This window comes from Rattus norvegicus, chromosome 16 (assembly GCF_036323735.1).
Source record: "Rattus norvegicus strain BN/NHsdMcwi chromosome 16, GRCr8, whole genome shotgun sequence".
In the NCBI taxonomy this organism is placed as follows: domain Eukaryota; kingdom Metazoa; phylum Chordata; class Mammalia; order Rodentia; family Muridae; genus Rattus; species Rattus norvegicus.
In genome coordinates this window covers 43,252,849-43,267,344 of record NC_086034.1, presented here as the reverse complement: position 1 = coordinate 43,267,344, position 14,496 = coordinate 43,252,849, and positions in this window count along the sequence as shown.

The following is a 14,496-nucleotide window of genomic DNA, read 5'->3' as shown; positions in this document are numbered from 1 at the left end:
TATATGGTCAATTTTGGAGAAAGTACCATGAGGAGCTGAGAAGAATGTATATCCTTTTGCTTTAGGATAGAATGTTCTATAAATATCTGTGAAGTCCATTTGGCTCATGACTTCTCTTAGTCTACGTCTCTGTTTAATTTCTGTTTCCATGATCTGTCCATTGATGAGAGTGGGGTATTGAAGTCTCCTACTATTATTGTGTGAGGTGCAATGTGTGCTTTGAGCTTTAGTAAGGTTTCTTTTATGTATGTAGGTGCCCTTGTATTTGGAGCATAGATATTTAGGATTGAGAGTTCATCTTGGTGGATTTTTCCTTTGATGAATATGAAGTGTCCTTCCTTATCTTTTTTGATGACTTTTAATTGAAAATTGATTTTATTTGATATTAGAATGGCTACTCCAGCTTGCTTCTTCAGACCATTTGCTTGGAAAGTTGTTTTCCAGCCTTTCACTCTGAGGTAGTGTCTGTCTTTGTCTCTGAGGTGTGTTTCCTGTAGGCAGCAGAATGCAGGGTCCTCGTTGCGTATCCAGTTTGTTAATCTGTGTCTTTTTACTGGGTAATTGAGTCCACTGATGTTGAGAGATATTAAGGAATAGTGATTGTTGCTTCCTGTTATATTTGTATTTTGATGTGAGATTATGTTTTTGTGCTTTTCTTCTCTATGTTTTGTTGCCAAGACGATTGATTATTTTCTTGCTTTTTCTAGGGTGTACCTTGCCTCCTTATGTTGGGCTTTACCATTTATTATCCTTTGAAGCGCTGGATTTGTAGAAAGATATTGTGTAAATTTGGTTTTGTCATGGAATATCTTGGTTTCTTCATCTATGTTAATTGAGAGTTTTGCTGGATACAGTAACCTGGGCTGGCATTTGTGTTCTCTTAGGTTCTGTATGGCATCTGTCCAGGATCTTCTGGCTTTCCTAGTTTTTGGCGAAAAGTCTGGTGTGATTCTGATAGGTCTGCCTTTATATGTTACTTGACCTTTTTCCCTTACTGCTTTTAATATTCTTTCTTCATTTTGTGCATTTGGTGTTTTGACTATTATGAGACGGGAGTAATTTCTTTTCTGGTCCAATCTATTTGGAGTTCTGTATGCTTCTTGTATGCTTATGTGTATCTCTTTCTTTAGGTTAGGGAAGTTTTCTTCTATGATTATTTTGAAGATATTTACTGGTCCTTTGAGCTGAGAGTCTTCACTCTCTTCTATACCTATTATCTTTAGGTTTGATCTTCTCATTGAGTCCTGAATTTCCTGTATGTTTTGGACCAGTAGCTTTTTTCACTTTCCATTATCTTGGACAGTTGTGTCAATGATTTCTATGGACTCTTCTGCTCCTGAGATTCTCTCTTCTATCTCTTGTATTCTGTTGGTGATGCTTGTATTTACCGTTCCTTGTCTCTTCCTTTGGTTTTCTATATCCAGGGTTGTTTCCCTGTGTTCTTTCTTCATTGCTTCTATTTCCATTTTTAATTGCTTCACCTGTTTGATTATGTTTTCCTGCAATTCTTTCGGGGATTTTTGTGATTCCTCTCTATAGGCTCCTACTTGTTTATTTATGTTTTCCTGTGTTTCTCTAAGGGAGTTCTTTATGTCTTTCTGGACGTCTTCCATCATCGTGGTCAAATGTGATTTAAAATCATGATCTTGCTTTTCTGGTGTGTTTGGATATTCAGTGTTTGCTTTGGTGGGAGAAGTGGGCTCTGATGATGCCATGTAGTCTTGGTTTCTGTTGCTTGGGCTCCTGTGCTTGCCTCTCACCATCAGGATTTCTCTGGCGTTATCTTGTCCTGCTATTTCTGATAGTGGCTAGACTGTCCTGAAGCCTGTGTGTCAGGAGTGCTGCAGACCTGTTTTCCTGTTTTCTTTCAGCCAGTTATGGGAACAGAGTGTTCTGCTTTTAGGCGTGTGGTCTTTCCTCTCTACTATTCTTCAAGTGTTTCTGTGGATTGTGTCCTGAGTCCACCAGGCAGGTCACTTGGAGCAGAAAAGTTGGTCTTACCTCTGGTCCCGGGGCTGAAGTTGCTCCTGGGGTGCTTCTTTTGAGCTCTCTGTGAGGGCAGCACCCAAAAGGGCTAAGGGCTTGCCCCACCTTTTCCCGGGCCCCTGTGCACCAGGATCCCAGATGGCGTTAGGTGTTTTCCTCTGGAATCAGAAATGTGGACAGAGTGTAGTCTCTTCTGGCTTCCCAGGCATGTCTGCCCCTCTGAAGGTTTAGCTCTCCCTCCCACTGGATTTGGGTACAAGGAGCTGTTGACCAGGTCCTGTCAGATCTGGCGGTGTCTGAGCTGCAGGGGACCTACCGCTTGAGTGCCCCTATCTTCCTGTTCCCAGAGGCCCTATACAGTTTCCTCTTGGGCCAGGGATGTGGGCAGGGGTGGCCAGTATTGGTTGCTTCTCCCACTCTGCAGTCTCAGCAGTGCCCACCTGTCCAGGGGGTGAACTCTCTCACCCACCTGGTTTGGGATCAGGGAGCTGTGGGCAGGGATCAGTGAGGTTCGTGCTCCCCCACCCTCCATTCTTATAGCACTCTAGACCACCTGCACAGGTCCAGCACCACGGACAACCATCTTGTTCCTCCCACATCAAAAATCAATCAAGAATGTATCCCCCAGGTCAGTCTGTGAGTATGTTTCCTCAGCTGAGTTTCTCTCTTCTCAGTTAAAATTAGCTTGTGTCCATTTGATAGAAATATTTTTTTCTGATCAAGGGAACAATTTTATTTTTTCCCAAGGCTGAATTTATACCCTAACAGGGTAACAGAGAGAGGAGGGAAGTGGGAAACATTTACACAATCCAAGGACACAGTATTTGTGTGGTCAGATGATGTCAACAGGATGTTGGTTTTTCAGAAAGGTTACAGGTTTGTCATATTATTAGACAGCAGGATGTTGGTTTTTCAGAAAGGTTACAGGTCATCACATTGGGTATCTTGACGTCAGATGTATTTCTCAGCAAGCTCACAACTTTATCATATTATTATTCATTCTGACCACCAGATTTGTATTAGTTTTCTGCAGCTGGTTGGGGATTTTCCATGAACCCAGTCATACTTAACTCTAACTATACTATTAACATCAATAATGGAGGGTTTTAAGGGCATCACTCCCAACAGGAGACTAGATAGCCCAAAGATCTAGGGTAAAACCAAACATGACTGGTTTAAAACAAACAAATAAAATGAAGAACAAAATGATTCTTAATGATATTCTGATATACTTACAGATAATGCCTTGTCCAGTCATTATCAGAGAGACTTCTGGCAGCAGATGGCAACTGCTAGAGATCCACAGCCAGACATTTAAACAAAGAATAAACTGGAGGTCTTCATCAAATCCTTCAGAGCTCAGAAATCAGTCACAAGAGGCAGAAAGGGTGTAAGAATTAATTTTATATCCAGCTACTTTGCTGAACTTGTTTATCAGCTGCAGGAGTTCTCTGGTAGAATTTTTGGGTTCACTTATGTATACTATCACATTATTCACAAATAGTGATGCCTTGACTTCTTCCTTTCCAATTTGTATTCCCTTGATCTCCTTTTGTTGTCTAATTGTTCTAGCTAGAACTTCAAGTACTATGTTGAATAGATAGGGAGAGAGTGGGCATCCTTGTCTTGTTCCTGATTTTAGTGGGATTGCTTCAAGTTTCTGTCCATTTCATTTGATGTTGGCTGTTGGTCCGCTCTATATAGCTTTTATTATGTTTAGGTATGGACCTTGAATTCCTTGATAGAAATTTTAAAGCAAAAACATATATTACTGATGCTTATTCCCAAATTCAGTTTCTTTCCTTAATCTACAATTGTTCTTAATTGAGAAATGAAATCATTAACTTAATTGCTTCCACATGCTCCTTCTACAGGTTCCCCATGTAATTTTATTTATCTTGTATAGTTTCACTTTCTTTCTGTCTCTCCAGTTCTCTTTCTGTGCCTATTTTCATATCTCCTGCTTTCAGGCAATGTATGTCTAGAGAAAATACACATATATTCATATGCACAAAAACAAGTACACACAGCATACTCACAGAGACTCATCATTATCTTTATCTACCTTCCACTATATAAATAAGATTCAATTAATATTCAATAAAGTAAGCAAAAGATAAGAAGTGTTGTTGTAAAAAATAAAAAAGTATCACTGTCTTCTATCCTCACTAGGATCAGTACTGCACTGCCCCAAGATATCTGCTATATATCTTGGTGGAAAAAAAAACCAACTCTGTGGCGGAGGCCCAGTGTCTCCAGCCACCGCATACTTTCCTACACTCAAACCATCTCATAAAAAAATACATAACTCAATAAACTTTTAGCCTAATTGATTAGATATAATTTCCCACCTAAACATACAAAGCCCAGTACCATCCATTCCTTAGCAACATTAATAACAACCTGTTATTACAGAGCAGTATCTTAACATCACCTGCCATGGCTTCTCTCTCTCTCTCCCTCCAGTCTCTTCTCCTTCTCTTCCAGTCTCCTCCTCTTCTTTCAAACTTCTCTCCCACCCATCCTTCTTTCTCCTCAAATGACAGGCCTCCCTCTATCCTGTACCTGCCCCTCACCTGTATTTTCCAGATTCAATGGGGAGAAGGTTCTAGTGAAGTCACCTGAGTCCTGAGTACTAACTAGGGAGCTGTCCATGGGGCAGTAGAATTAGCATCAAAATACAGATAACTCCAGGGCAAACCACAACAAAGAAGAAGCACTAGTGCTTTTTTTTTCATAGTAAAGTCTTACGTGAGATTTCACTATGATTCTCTGAGAGTACGTTTGTCAGCATCCATTCTCAATTTGTATTGGCATTGGGCTCACAGTCCTATCCCAAAGCCATTTTGTTGAGAAACAAAGATATTTTTGCTTGCTCTACTTTGTTTTCTATACAGTAATCTAGTTTTCTTGAGGCAATATCAGTCTTCTGAATTTTCCTACTTTTAAACAAAAATTGATTATGACTGTATTTTCATATGAAATGAAACATAGGCCAAATAGGTTCCCTGGTTCTCATGACTTTATTTTTATTTCAAACATTATTTTTGGTAAATATAAATATATTGTTAGTAGTGCTCTAATAGTTCCTTGTATCTGACTCTCATATGTTTTTCTGATAGGAAGTCAAGGCATATGTGAAATTCAAAGTGTCAAATCTCCAAATCCATGGATTTCTTATGACTGGAGTTATTCCTCAATATATCTGTTTTTAATATACTCCTCTAAGTATTTTATAAAATGTACCTAAACTTTATGTTAATCAACTTATGTGTTATGTTTGCCTGTCACAGCATGTTCTGTAGATAAAAGGACATTTTGTGGGATTTTTTTTTTTTTTGTCCTTTCACCATGTGTAGTCTAAGGATTGAGCATAGTTTGTAGCATCAGTAGGTGAGAAACCATCTTCTAGTTACAACTAATAAATTTAGTGTTGCAGGAACCTAGGGGTTTTCACGAGCTTTACACCCACCACTTCAGGTCAAGGATAGGCCAAGTTCCATTCTCCACCCACAGTTTTTGAGAGGAGCAGAAACATTCTTGAAAAATCACATAATGTTCTAACTTATAATGTTCTTACCTGACCTTCTGGTCCCAGATAGAGTTTGAATACTGTCATATGTTTTTGAGCCAATAGATTCAAAAGTCAATATGCTTAGCCAATAAGTTTAAACTCTAACCTTGACCTGTACCCTTAAAAGTATAAAAACTGCTTTTTATAGATCATCTGTCAATAAAGTCCTAAACATCCAAACCCTTTGAAACTGTTAGCATACTTGGAAACAAGAATTTTTACTACTCTGACACTATGCCTTAGAAGTGCTCCAGTTTCACGTTTCTCTAATATAATCTTTCTGAGATTACTATTTAAATGACAACATGCAGTATAGCTGAATGTAGTTTCTTACAACTGCCTAATTTCTGTTTCAGTTATTTGTTTATTTGTTTATCTATTTATTTATGCATTTGTTTTGTGTGTGTGTAAATGGACATGCAGATGTGGTTGGTCTATGTCTATATTTATTTGCAGATTTGTGTGCTTGTGTGCACCAATGGTGACCAAAGGCCAAGGGGCATTAGATATCTTTAAATTGAGGTTCATCCTCTCCTCAATACCTACTACAACAAGGAAATCCTGGTACCAAAAGCAAAGAGACCTAAAGGCCTTTAAAATAACACATTCAACAAGAGACAGGGCAATATGATTCCTCAAAGCACAGCTAACTCACTTCATCAAGGGTAGTATCCTCACACAAGCGAAACACCAGAAAATTACCTTAAATCCAATCTTATAATCATGATAAAGTAATTTAAAGGAGAAATTAATAAATCCCTTAAAGAAGTACAGGAAAATACAATCAAATGGATAGAGGTGTTTAAATGGGAAATGATTAAATTACTTAGAGACAGAGGAAAATACAAACAAATGGGTAAAATAAACAAATAAAAGTGTACAAGACCTGAAAGGTAAACTAGAAGCAATAAAGAAAACACAAACTGAGGAAGTCCAAGAGATAGGAAACCTAGGGAAGAGAATAGGAACAGTAGACTCAAACATCACCAACAGAATACGGGAGATGGACTAGAGAATCTCCATCCTAGAATATACAACAACAAAAATTTGACATATCCATCAAAGAAAATGTTAAAGCTGTAAAATTCCTGACACAAAATGTTCAGGAAATATGGGGTCCCATGAAAAGACCAAATCTACGAATTATAGGAATAGAGTAAGGTAAAGAATCCCAGCTCTAGGGGTTGGGGATTTAGCTCAGTGGTAGAGCGCTTGCCTAGCAAGCACAAGGCCCTGGGTTCAGTCCTCAGCTCTGAAAAAAAGAAAAAAAAAAAAGAATCCCGGTTCTAAGGCCCAGATAATATTCTCAACAATTTTATAAAAGAAACATTTTCTCAAAGTAAAGAGATGCTTATAAATAAACATGTAGCTTAAGAAACACCAATTAGACTGGATAGAAAACAAAATACTCCCAGCACATAATAATCAAAACAACAAAAAATCTACAGAACAAAGAATGATTATTAAAAGTGGCTAGGAATAAAGGCCAGGTAAAATACAAAGCCATACCTATCAGAATTACACCTGACTTGTCAACAGAGAATATAGAAGTTAGAAGGGCCTGCAAAGATATCCTGCAACCACTAAAAAAACACATGGACCAAACTAGACTACTATAACCAGCAAACTTATAATTACTGTAGGTGGAGAAAAAAAGATATTTCAATACAAATACAAATTCAGACATCTATGCAAAAAATGCAGCCATACAGAAAATACTAGAAGGAAAAAACCCAAAGAGAAAGCCTACATTTAAGAATCATAGAAAATAAGTAATTCCTTACCATCAAAAACAAAGAATCATACAGACACAGATGCACGCATGCATGTGTACACACACACACACACACACACACACACACACACACACACACTCACACCCCAATGCTGCTAACATAATAGGAAATAACAATCATTGGTCATGAATGTCATTTAACATCAATGGACTCAATTCTCCAATTAAACAACACAGGCTAACAGAATTGACGTGAAAAGAAAACCCAACATTCTGCTACGCACAATAAACACTACTTGCTATAAAGATAGACATTTTCTCAGAGTAAAAATTGGCAAAAAATAAAAAACTTTCCAAGAAAATGGACCCATGTAGCAAGCTGGAGTAGCCAATCTAATGTCTAATAAAATACACTTTCAACCAAAATTAAACAAAAGAGACAGGGAAGGATACTTCACACTCATCAAAAGACAAATCTACCAAGATTATATCTCAATTCGAACATCTATGCCCCTAACACAAGCGTACCCATATTTATGAAAGAAATATTGCTAAAGTTGAAAATGCACACTGAACTACACACATTAATAGTGGGAGGTTTCAACATCCCACTCTAAACAATGGACAATACATCCAGCCAAAAACAGACAGTATGAATCAAATGGATATGACACATATCTATAGAATATTTCACAGAAAGCAATAAGAATATATGTTTTTCTTAGCATCTCATGGATCTTTCTCAAAAATTGAACATGTATTTAGCCACAAACCAAGCCTTAACAGATAGAAGAATATTGAAATAATGCCTTGTATCTTATGAGATGATCATGGATTAAAACTGGACTTAAAAAATAACAGAAACACTGGAAAACCTACATATTCATGGAAATTGAAAAACTATGCAATGATTTGTGGTTCAGCAAAGAAATAAATAAATTAAAGTCCTTCTAGAAATAAATGAAAGAGAAGGCACAGCTTACACACCAATCTATGGAACAAATGAATGTATTGCTAAGAGAAATTTTCATAGCATTAAGTGCCTCCAAGAAGAAATTAGAAAATCTCATATGATCAGTTTACAATTACACCTGAAAGCTTTAGAAGAAGAGAGAAGAGAAGGAAGAGGAGGTGGAGGAGAAGAAGGAGGAGGAAGAAGAGGAGAAGGAGGAGGAGGAAGAAGAAGAAGAGAAGGAGGAGAATGAAGAGGAGGAGGAGAAGGAGGAGGAGGAAGAAGAGAAGAGGGAGGAGAATGAAGAGGAGGAGGAGAAGGAGGAGGAAGAGGAGGAGGAGAAGGAGGAGGAGGAGGAGGAGGAGGAGGAGGAGGAGAAGAAGAAGAAGAAGAAGAAGAAGAAGAAGAAGAAGAAGAAGAAGAAGCAGCAGAAGTAGAAGCAGCAGAAGCAGCAACAGAGGAGGAGGAGGAGGAGGAGGAGGAGGAGGAGGAAGAAGAAGAAGAAGAAGAAGAAGAAGAAGAAGAAGAAGAAGAAGAAGAAGAAGAAGAAGAAGAAGAAGAAGAAGAAGAAGAAGCATACCAAAGAGCAGTAGAAGGCAGGAAACTATTGAAATCAGGAATGAAAGCATTAAGTTACAAACAAAGGAATCAATTCAAAGAATCAATAAAAACAAGAGCTGGTTCTTTGAGAAAATCAATAAGATAGACAAACATTTAGCCAAAATTGCCAAGAGACAGAAAGACAATATCCAAGTAAATAAAATCAGTAAACATTGATGGAGGAATCATCATCTCTGACCTCAAGCTGTCCTACATAGCAATAGTGACAAAAACTGCATAATATTGGTACAGAGGCAGGCAGGTAGATCAATGGAATGGAATTGAAGACCCAAATATAAACCCACACATTTTTGGACACTTGAAGCCACAATTATACAATGGAAAAAAGAAACCATTTTCAAAAAATGGTGCTAGTCTAACTCAATATCTGTGTGTAGAATGAAAATATATTCCTATTTATCACCCAGCACAAAACTTAAGTCCAAGTAAATAAAGAACCTCAATATAAAATCACATACACTAAATCTCATGAAAGTGAAAGTAGGAAATACCCTTGAATGCACTGATACTGGAGGACAAGTTCTTGAACAGAACACTAACATCAACAATTCTTAAGTAGGAACACATGCTTTTGTAAGGCAAATGGCACTATCAATAGGACAAAAAACCAGCTCCCAGATTGGGAAAGGTTATTCACCAACCTTACACCTGACAGAGGGTTAATATTCAAAGTTTACAAAGAACTTTGCAAGAAACTAGACACCACAACCCAAATACCCCAATTAAAATGGAGAAGAGAATTAATCAGAGAATTTTCAACAGAGGAATCATGAATGTCTCAGAATCACTTAAAGAAATGTACAAAGTCCTTAGTCATCACAGAAATGCAAATCAAAATAGCTATGAGGTCCTGTCTTACATGTTTAAAAATAGCTAAGATCAAAAACTCAAAGGAAACACATGTTGACAAGGATACAGAACAAGGGAAACACCTTTTCATTGCTGGTGGTAGCCCAAAATTATACAACCACTTTATAGATCAATTTGGTGTTATCATAGAAATTTGGGAATAAATCTACCTCATGACTCTGGACATATACCCAAAAGTCCACGAACATCCCACAAAGATGTTTGCTCAACTATGTTCATAATAGTTTATTCATAGTAGTCAGAAACAGGACACAACCTTGATGTCCCTCAACTGAAGAATGGATAAAGATAATATGGTACATCTTCACAATGGTATACCACTCGGCTATTCAAAGCCAAGACATTATGAATTTCACAGGCAAATGGATGGAACTTGAGAATATTATTCTCAGTAAGCTAACCCAGTCCCAATGGTCATGGATGGTATGTACTCCCTCAGAGATACATGCAGCATTCCAGGAACATGAAGAAGCTAAACCAGAAGGAAGACTCAAGCAAGGACACTTGAATCTCTCTTAGAATGGGGGATAAAATACTCATAATATGTGAATGGATGGAGGAAACTTGGAGGGAGGGGAAAGGGTAAAGGAATGGGAGATTCAGGATCAGATGTGGGGAAAGACAGCAGAAATGGCTAATGGCAAATGAATGAAAACCTACAACTGGCAGGTGTGAGGAGATGTGGGTCATCTCCAGGATAGACCAGAGACCTGGAATAAGAAAATTGCCAAAGAATCAATAGAGTTGACCTTATCTGTAACCTACTATATTGGGGATATGGAACTTGAAAATGTCACCTTTTGTCATCAGACAGGAACTCCAGTGGAGTAATACTGACACCAAACTACCCACAAAACTTTCAAAGCTAATTTGCCTGTCAACATGAAATGCAGGCACTGGGGATGGAGCAGAGACTGAGGGAATGACCAAGCAGTAACCAACACAAATTGAGATCCATTCCATAGGCAATCACCAACTCTGATATGCTTGCAGAAGAAAAAGGTTGTTTTCTGTGAGGCAAGTACCAATCCCTAACACTATTTATGACACTCTGTTGAGCTTAGAGTCAGGAGTATATTTTCTTCTGAAAGAAGAGGTTCTACCCAGGATCTGACTCAAACACCCATAGCCAAAAAATGGATGGAGCTTGGGGGTTGTGATGGAAGAATAGGAGAAATGACTGTAGACTCTAAAACAGATAGGAACTGTACAGGAAGATGAACAGAGTCAGCTCACCTGGACATCTGGGTGTGTCAGTGTCTGAAACACCAACCAAAATGCATAAACAGATTGGACCTAGACCTCCCTCATATTTTGTAGCAGATGCGCAGCTTGGCATTCATGTGGATCCTGAAGAACTGGAGTTAGGCTGATCCAAAATCTGTTCCCTGGATGTTCTATATGTTGTACTAGCTTGGTTGACTTGTCAAGGTTTAGTGAGAGAGGCAGCACCTAATCAGGCAGAGACCTAAAGTTTCAAGGTGAGGGAGATACTCCAAAGAGTACCCACACCCTCTCATGGGAGAGCAGGAGAGGCAGTGGGGAAAGGATTGTGGGAAGTGGACACTGGAAGGGGGAAAGTGAGTGGGATATAATTTTAAAATTTCTTTTTTTTTCAGAGCTGAGGACCTTGTGCTTGCTAGGCAAGTGCTCTACCACTGAGATAAATCCCCAACCCATAATTTTAAATTTTTAAATCAAAAAAGAGAAAGAAATGAATTCTGGAGTTGAGGAGATGGCACAGTAATTAAGTGGTCAGTGGTCTCTTGGAGGACACACACCTAGCAAACACACTGGGACTCTCTCAACCTCTTCTATCTCCAACTCCAAATGTCTGATACAATCTTCTGGGCATTATAGACTTCATACTTATGTTTACATTCCTATACACAGACTTTAAAAACTACACAAACACAACTGAAAATAAAATAATTTAAAATTTTTTTAAAGAAATGTTTATCAAAATTGCATAAAAGTACAAAGTCAGCCCAAAAGCGTCACATGTCTTCAAAGCATTAACAATGGCCTACTGAAAAGGAAGCAAGATAATACATTTATGGTTGAATTAAGACAAAAAGTACTGATAAATACATTTAAGAAAAATTTAAAATAGTAATTCACTGTATACCACAATCGGTACTGAAAGAAATAAAGAAACTAACTTCACGCTACATGAGAGACTTCTGGCTATTATAAATAACGCTCTACAGACCAACATTGAGATGGAAGGGGGAGCATCATCAGAGAAGCAGGGAGAGGAGAATGGGGTATGGGAGACATGGGACTGGGGATAACATTTGAAATGTTAATACATAAAATATCCAAGAAAAATAAAATTGAAAAAATTGATATACTTCTTTTTTTTTATTAACTTGAGTATTTCTTATATACATTTCGAGTGTTATTCCCTTTCCCGGTTTCCGGACAAACATCCCCCTCCCCCCTCCCCTTCCTTATGGGTGTTCCCCTCCCCACTCTCCCCCCATTGCCATCCTCCCCCCAACAGTCTAGTTCACTGGGGGTTCAGTCTTAGCAGGACCCAGGGCTTCCCCTTCCACTGGTGCTCTTACTAGGATATTCATTGCTACCTATGAGGTCAGAGTCCAGGGTCAGTCCATGTATAGTCTTTAGGTAGTGGCTTAGTCCCTGGAAGCTTGTGAGCTAAATCCCCAACCCGATATACTTCTATTATACTCATGAGTACCGTACAGATATGGATATATTACAATATTTGCACAGAAGTCTTCCTGTACTGGGCCAGCAAGATGTTTTAGGAGGTGAAGTTACTTGTGAACAAGCCTGAAGTTCTTAATGTGATATACACAATTTGTGATGGAAGGACACTGCAAACTCCAGCAACTTTATTTTTTCAAAAATCAGCAGCTGTGCTATGGCAGTTGCATTTTCACACACACACACACACACACACACACACACACACACACACAAACACACACATACACACACACAAATGATAAATAAATTTTTAAGTAAGTGGGTATCATTACTTTCAGTGATGTGGCTACTGAAATATACTATCTCCTTACTCATACTTATACAAGGAACCCTAATTAAACTTAGTTTGTCACTGAAAAAGACAGGAAAATAACAGAAAGGACACTCAGAAGGAAGAAAAGTTCTACCTGAAGAAGGAAGAATGTGAGAGGTTCCTACAAGTAAAATGTAGTTGCCATACTTTCTTTTTTAACAATCTAATTTAATTTGGATCCATACATTAGCAATTGTCTTTGAGGATATTGTATGAAAAGTTTCCTCATAATTGCTCAGCCACTTTTCTTTATTGATTTTTTTTCCAAAAGCAAAGCCATAAAATTCTTTGGATGATAGAACTGACAAGAGTCTCCCTGTCTCCATTCTCATCTCCCAGGAGTTGCTCTTAACTGACTGTATGTTGTTTCTGCCATTGCACATACAGGATTGTTGTGGTTCTACATGCCTCTAGAAGATGTTAAGAATTAACTTTAGTCTGTGTCTCTAAGTCATGTCATGTATTCAGCTAAAATGCACTGCTGGAACTCATTTCTTCAATATACATCATCCTGGCTTTATTCATTTCAGTTTATTTGTCCTTGACTAAAAGCAGTATTCAACATGCCATTGTTGCTGAAGAAGGGGATGCCTCTCTGTCTCTCCCAAAAGGCCTCTCACTTTTATTTTGAGAAATGAGTTTAGTGATAACTTTGAATTATTTGACTGAACAGTGATTGTATTTTCATGTCCGTTTCTTATTGATAATTTCATTTATTCTTATTTTTTAAATAAGATTGAAATATTTAGGGAAACATTTCTTTGAAGCACAATCCATTTAGTATGTATCTTTCATGTGTGCTGTTTGATATTTTTTATTGCACTTTGATATGATTTCTGAGATTCCAGGTTTATTGCTCTTGATTTTACTTAACTGAAAAAAACTAAATGCTATATATTGGATATATTCAGAGACAACAAAATGCAATTAAACAAAACCTAAGCAAAAATAACATCACCACCCATAAGTAAATAATAATAAAAATAAATCCCATCAGATTGTTCCTAAGCAAACTGAATCAGAACTAGGTAGTGGCACTAAAAAGACATCCTGATTTGTATATATAGTCTTTAGATTCTATTTTTCAATGCGTGAAAAGATCCATAATTAAGACCTGATATTAATGGGGTTATTGACTTCTTAAATAAAAGTTAACATATTTAAAGATATTATTGTTGTTTTATTTTCATTAGTTTTCACTATTGTGAGAATTAAATTTCATAACCTTATGATATTCATGTTACCTAAAGTTGATGCAAATCTCTTGAATTTCCCTACAAATTACATGGCTATATGAAAGGACAGTAAACACACTGATGGAAGGATGATATATAAATAATAGGTAGATTATTTTATATGTGTATAAATATATTATGCACTTAATAGCATTTTAAATTAACTATACAAATAGTTATGATATAGATAGTATAGCTACAAATATATGCACAAACGTATGATGACTACTTTCTGTAAGTGATGTTAAAAGACTCAGATTCATATAAATATACCTACTATTTAATTGTACTTCACTTTCTAAGAAATTAAATATAAAATTTCTAACCCATGTTATAGGTTACTAGCAGTCATTTCCTATATGTGAATGGCATAGCTATGTGCACATATCTGTGCACATTTATTGAGGCTGAAAGTCAAGATAGAGAAATATTCCTCAATTACTATCCATTTTATATTTGAGGCACTGTTCTGGC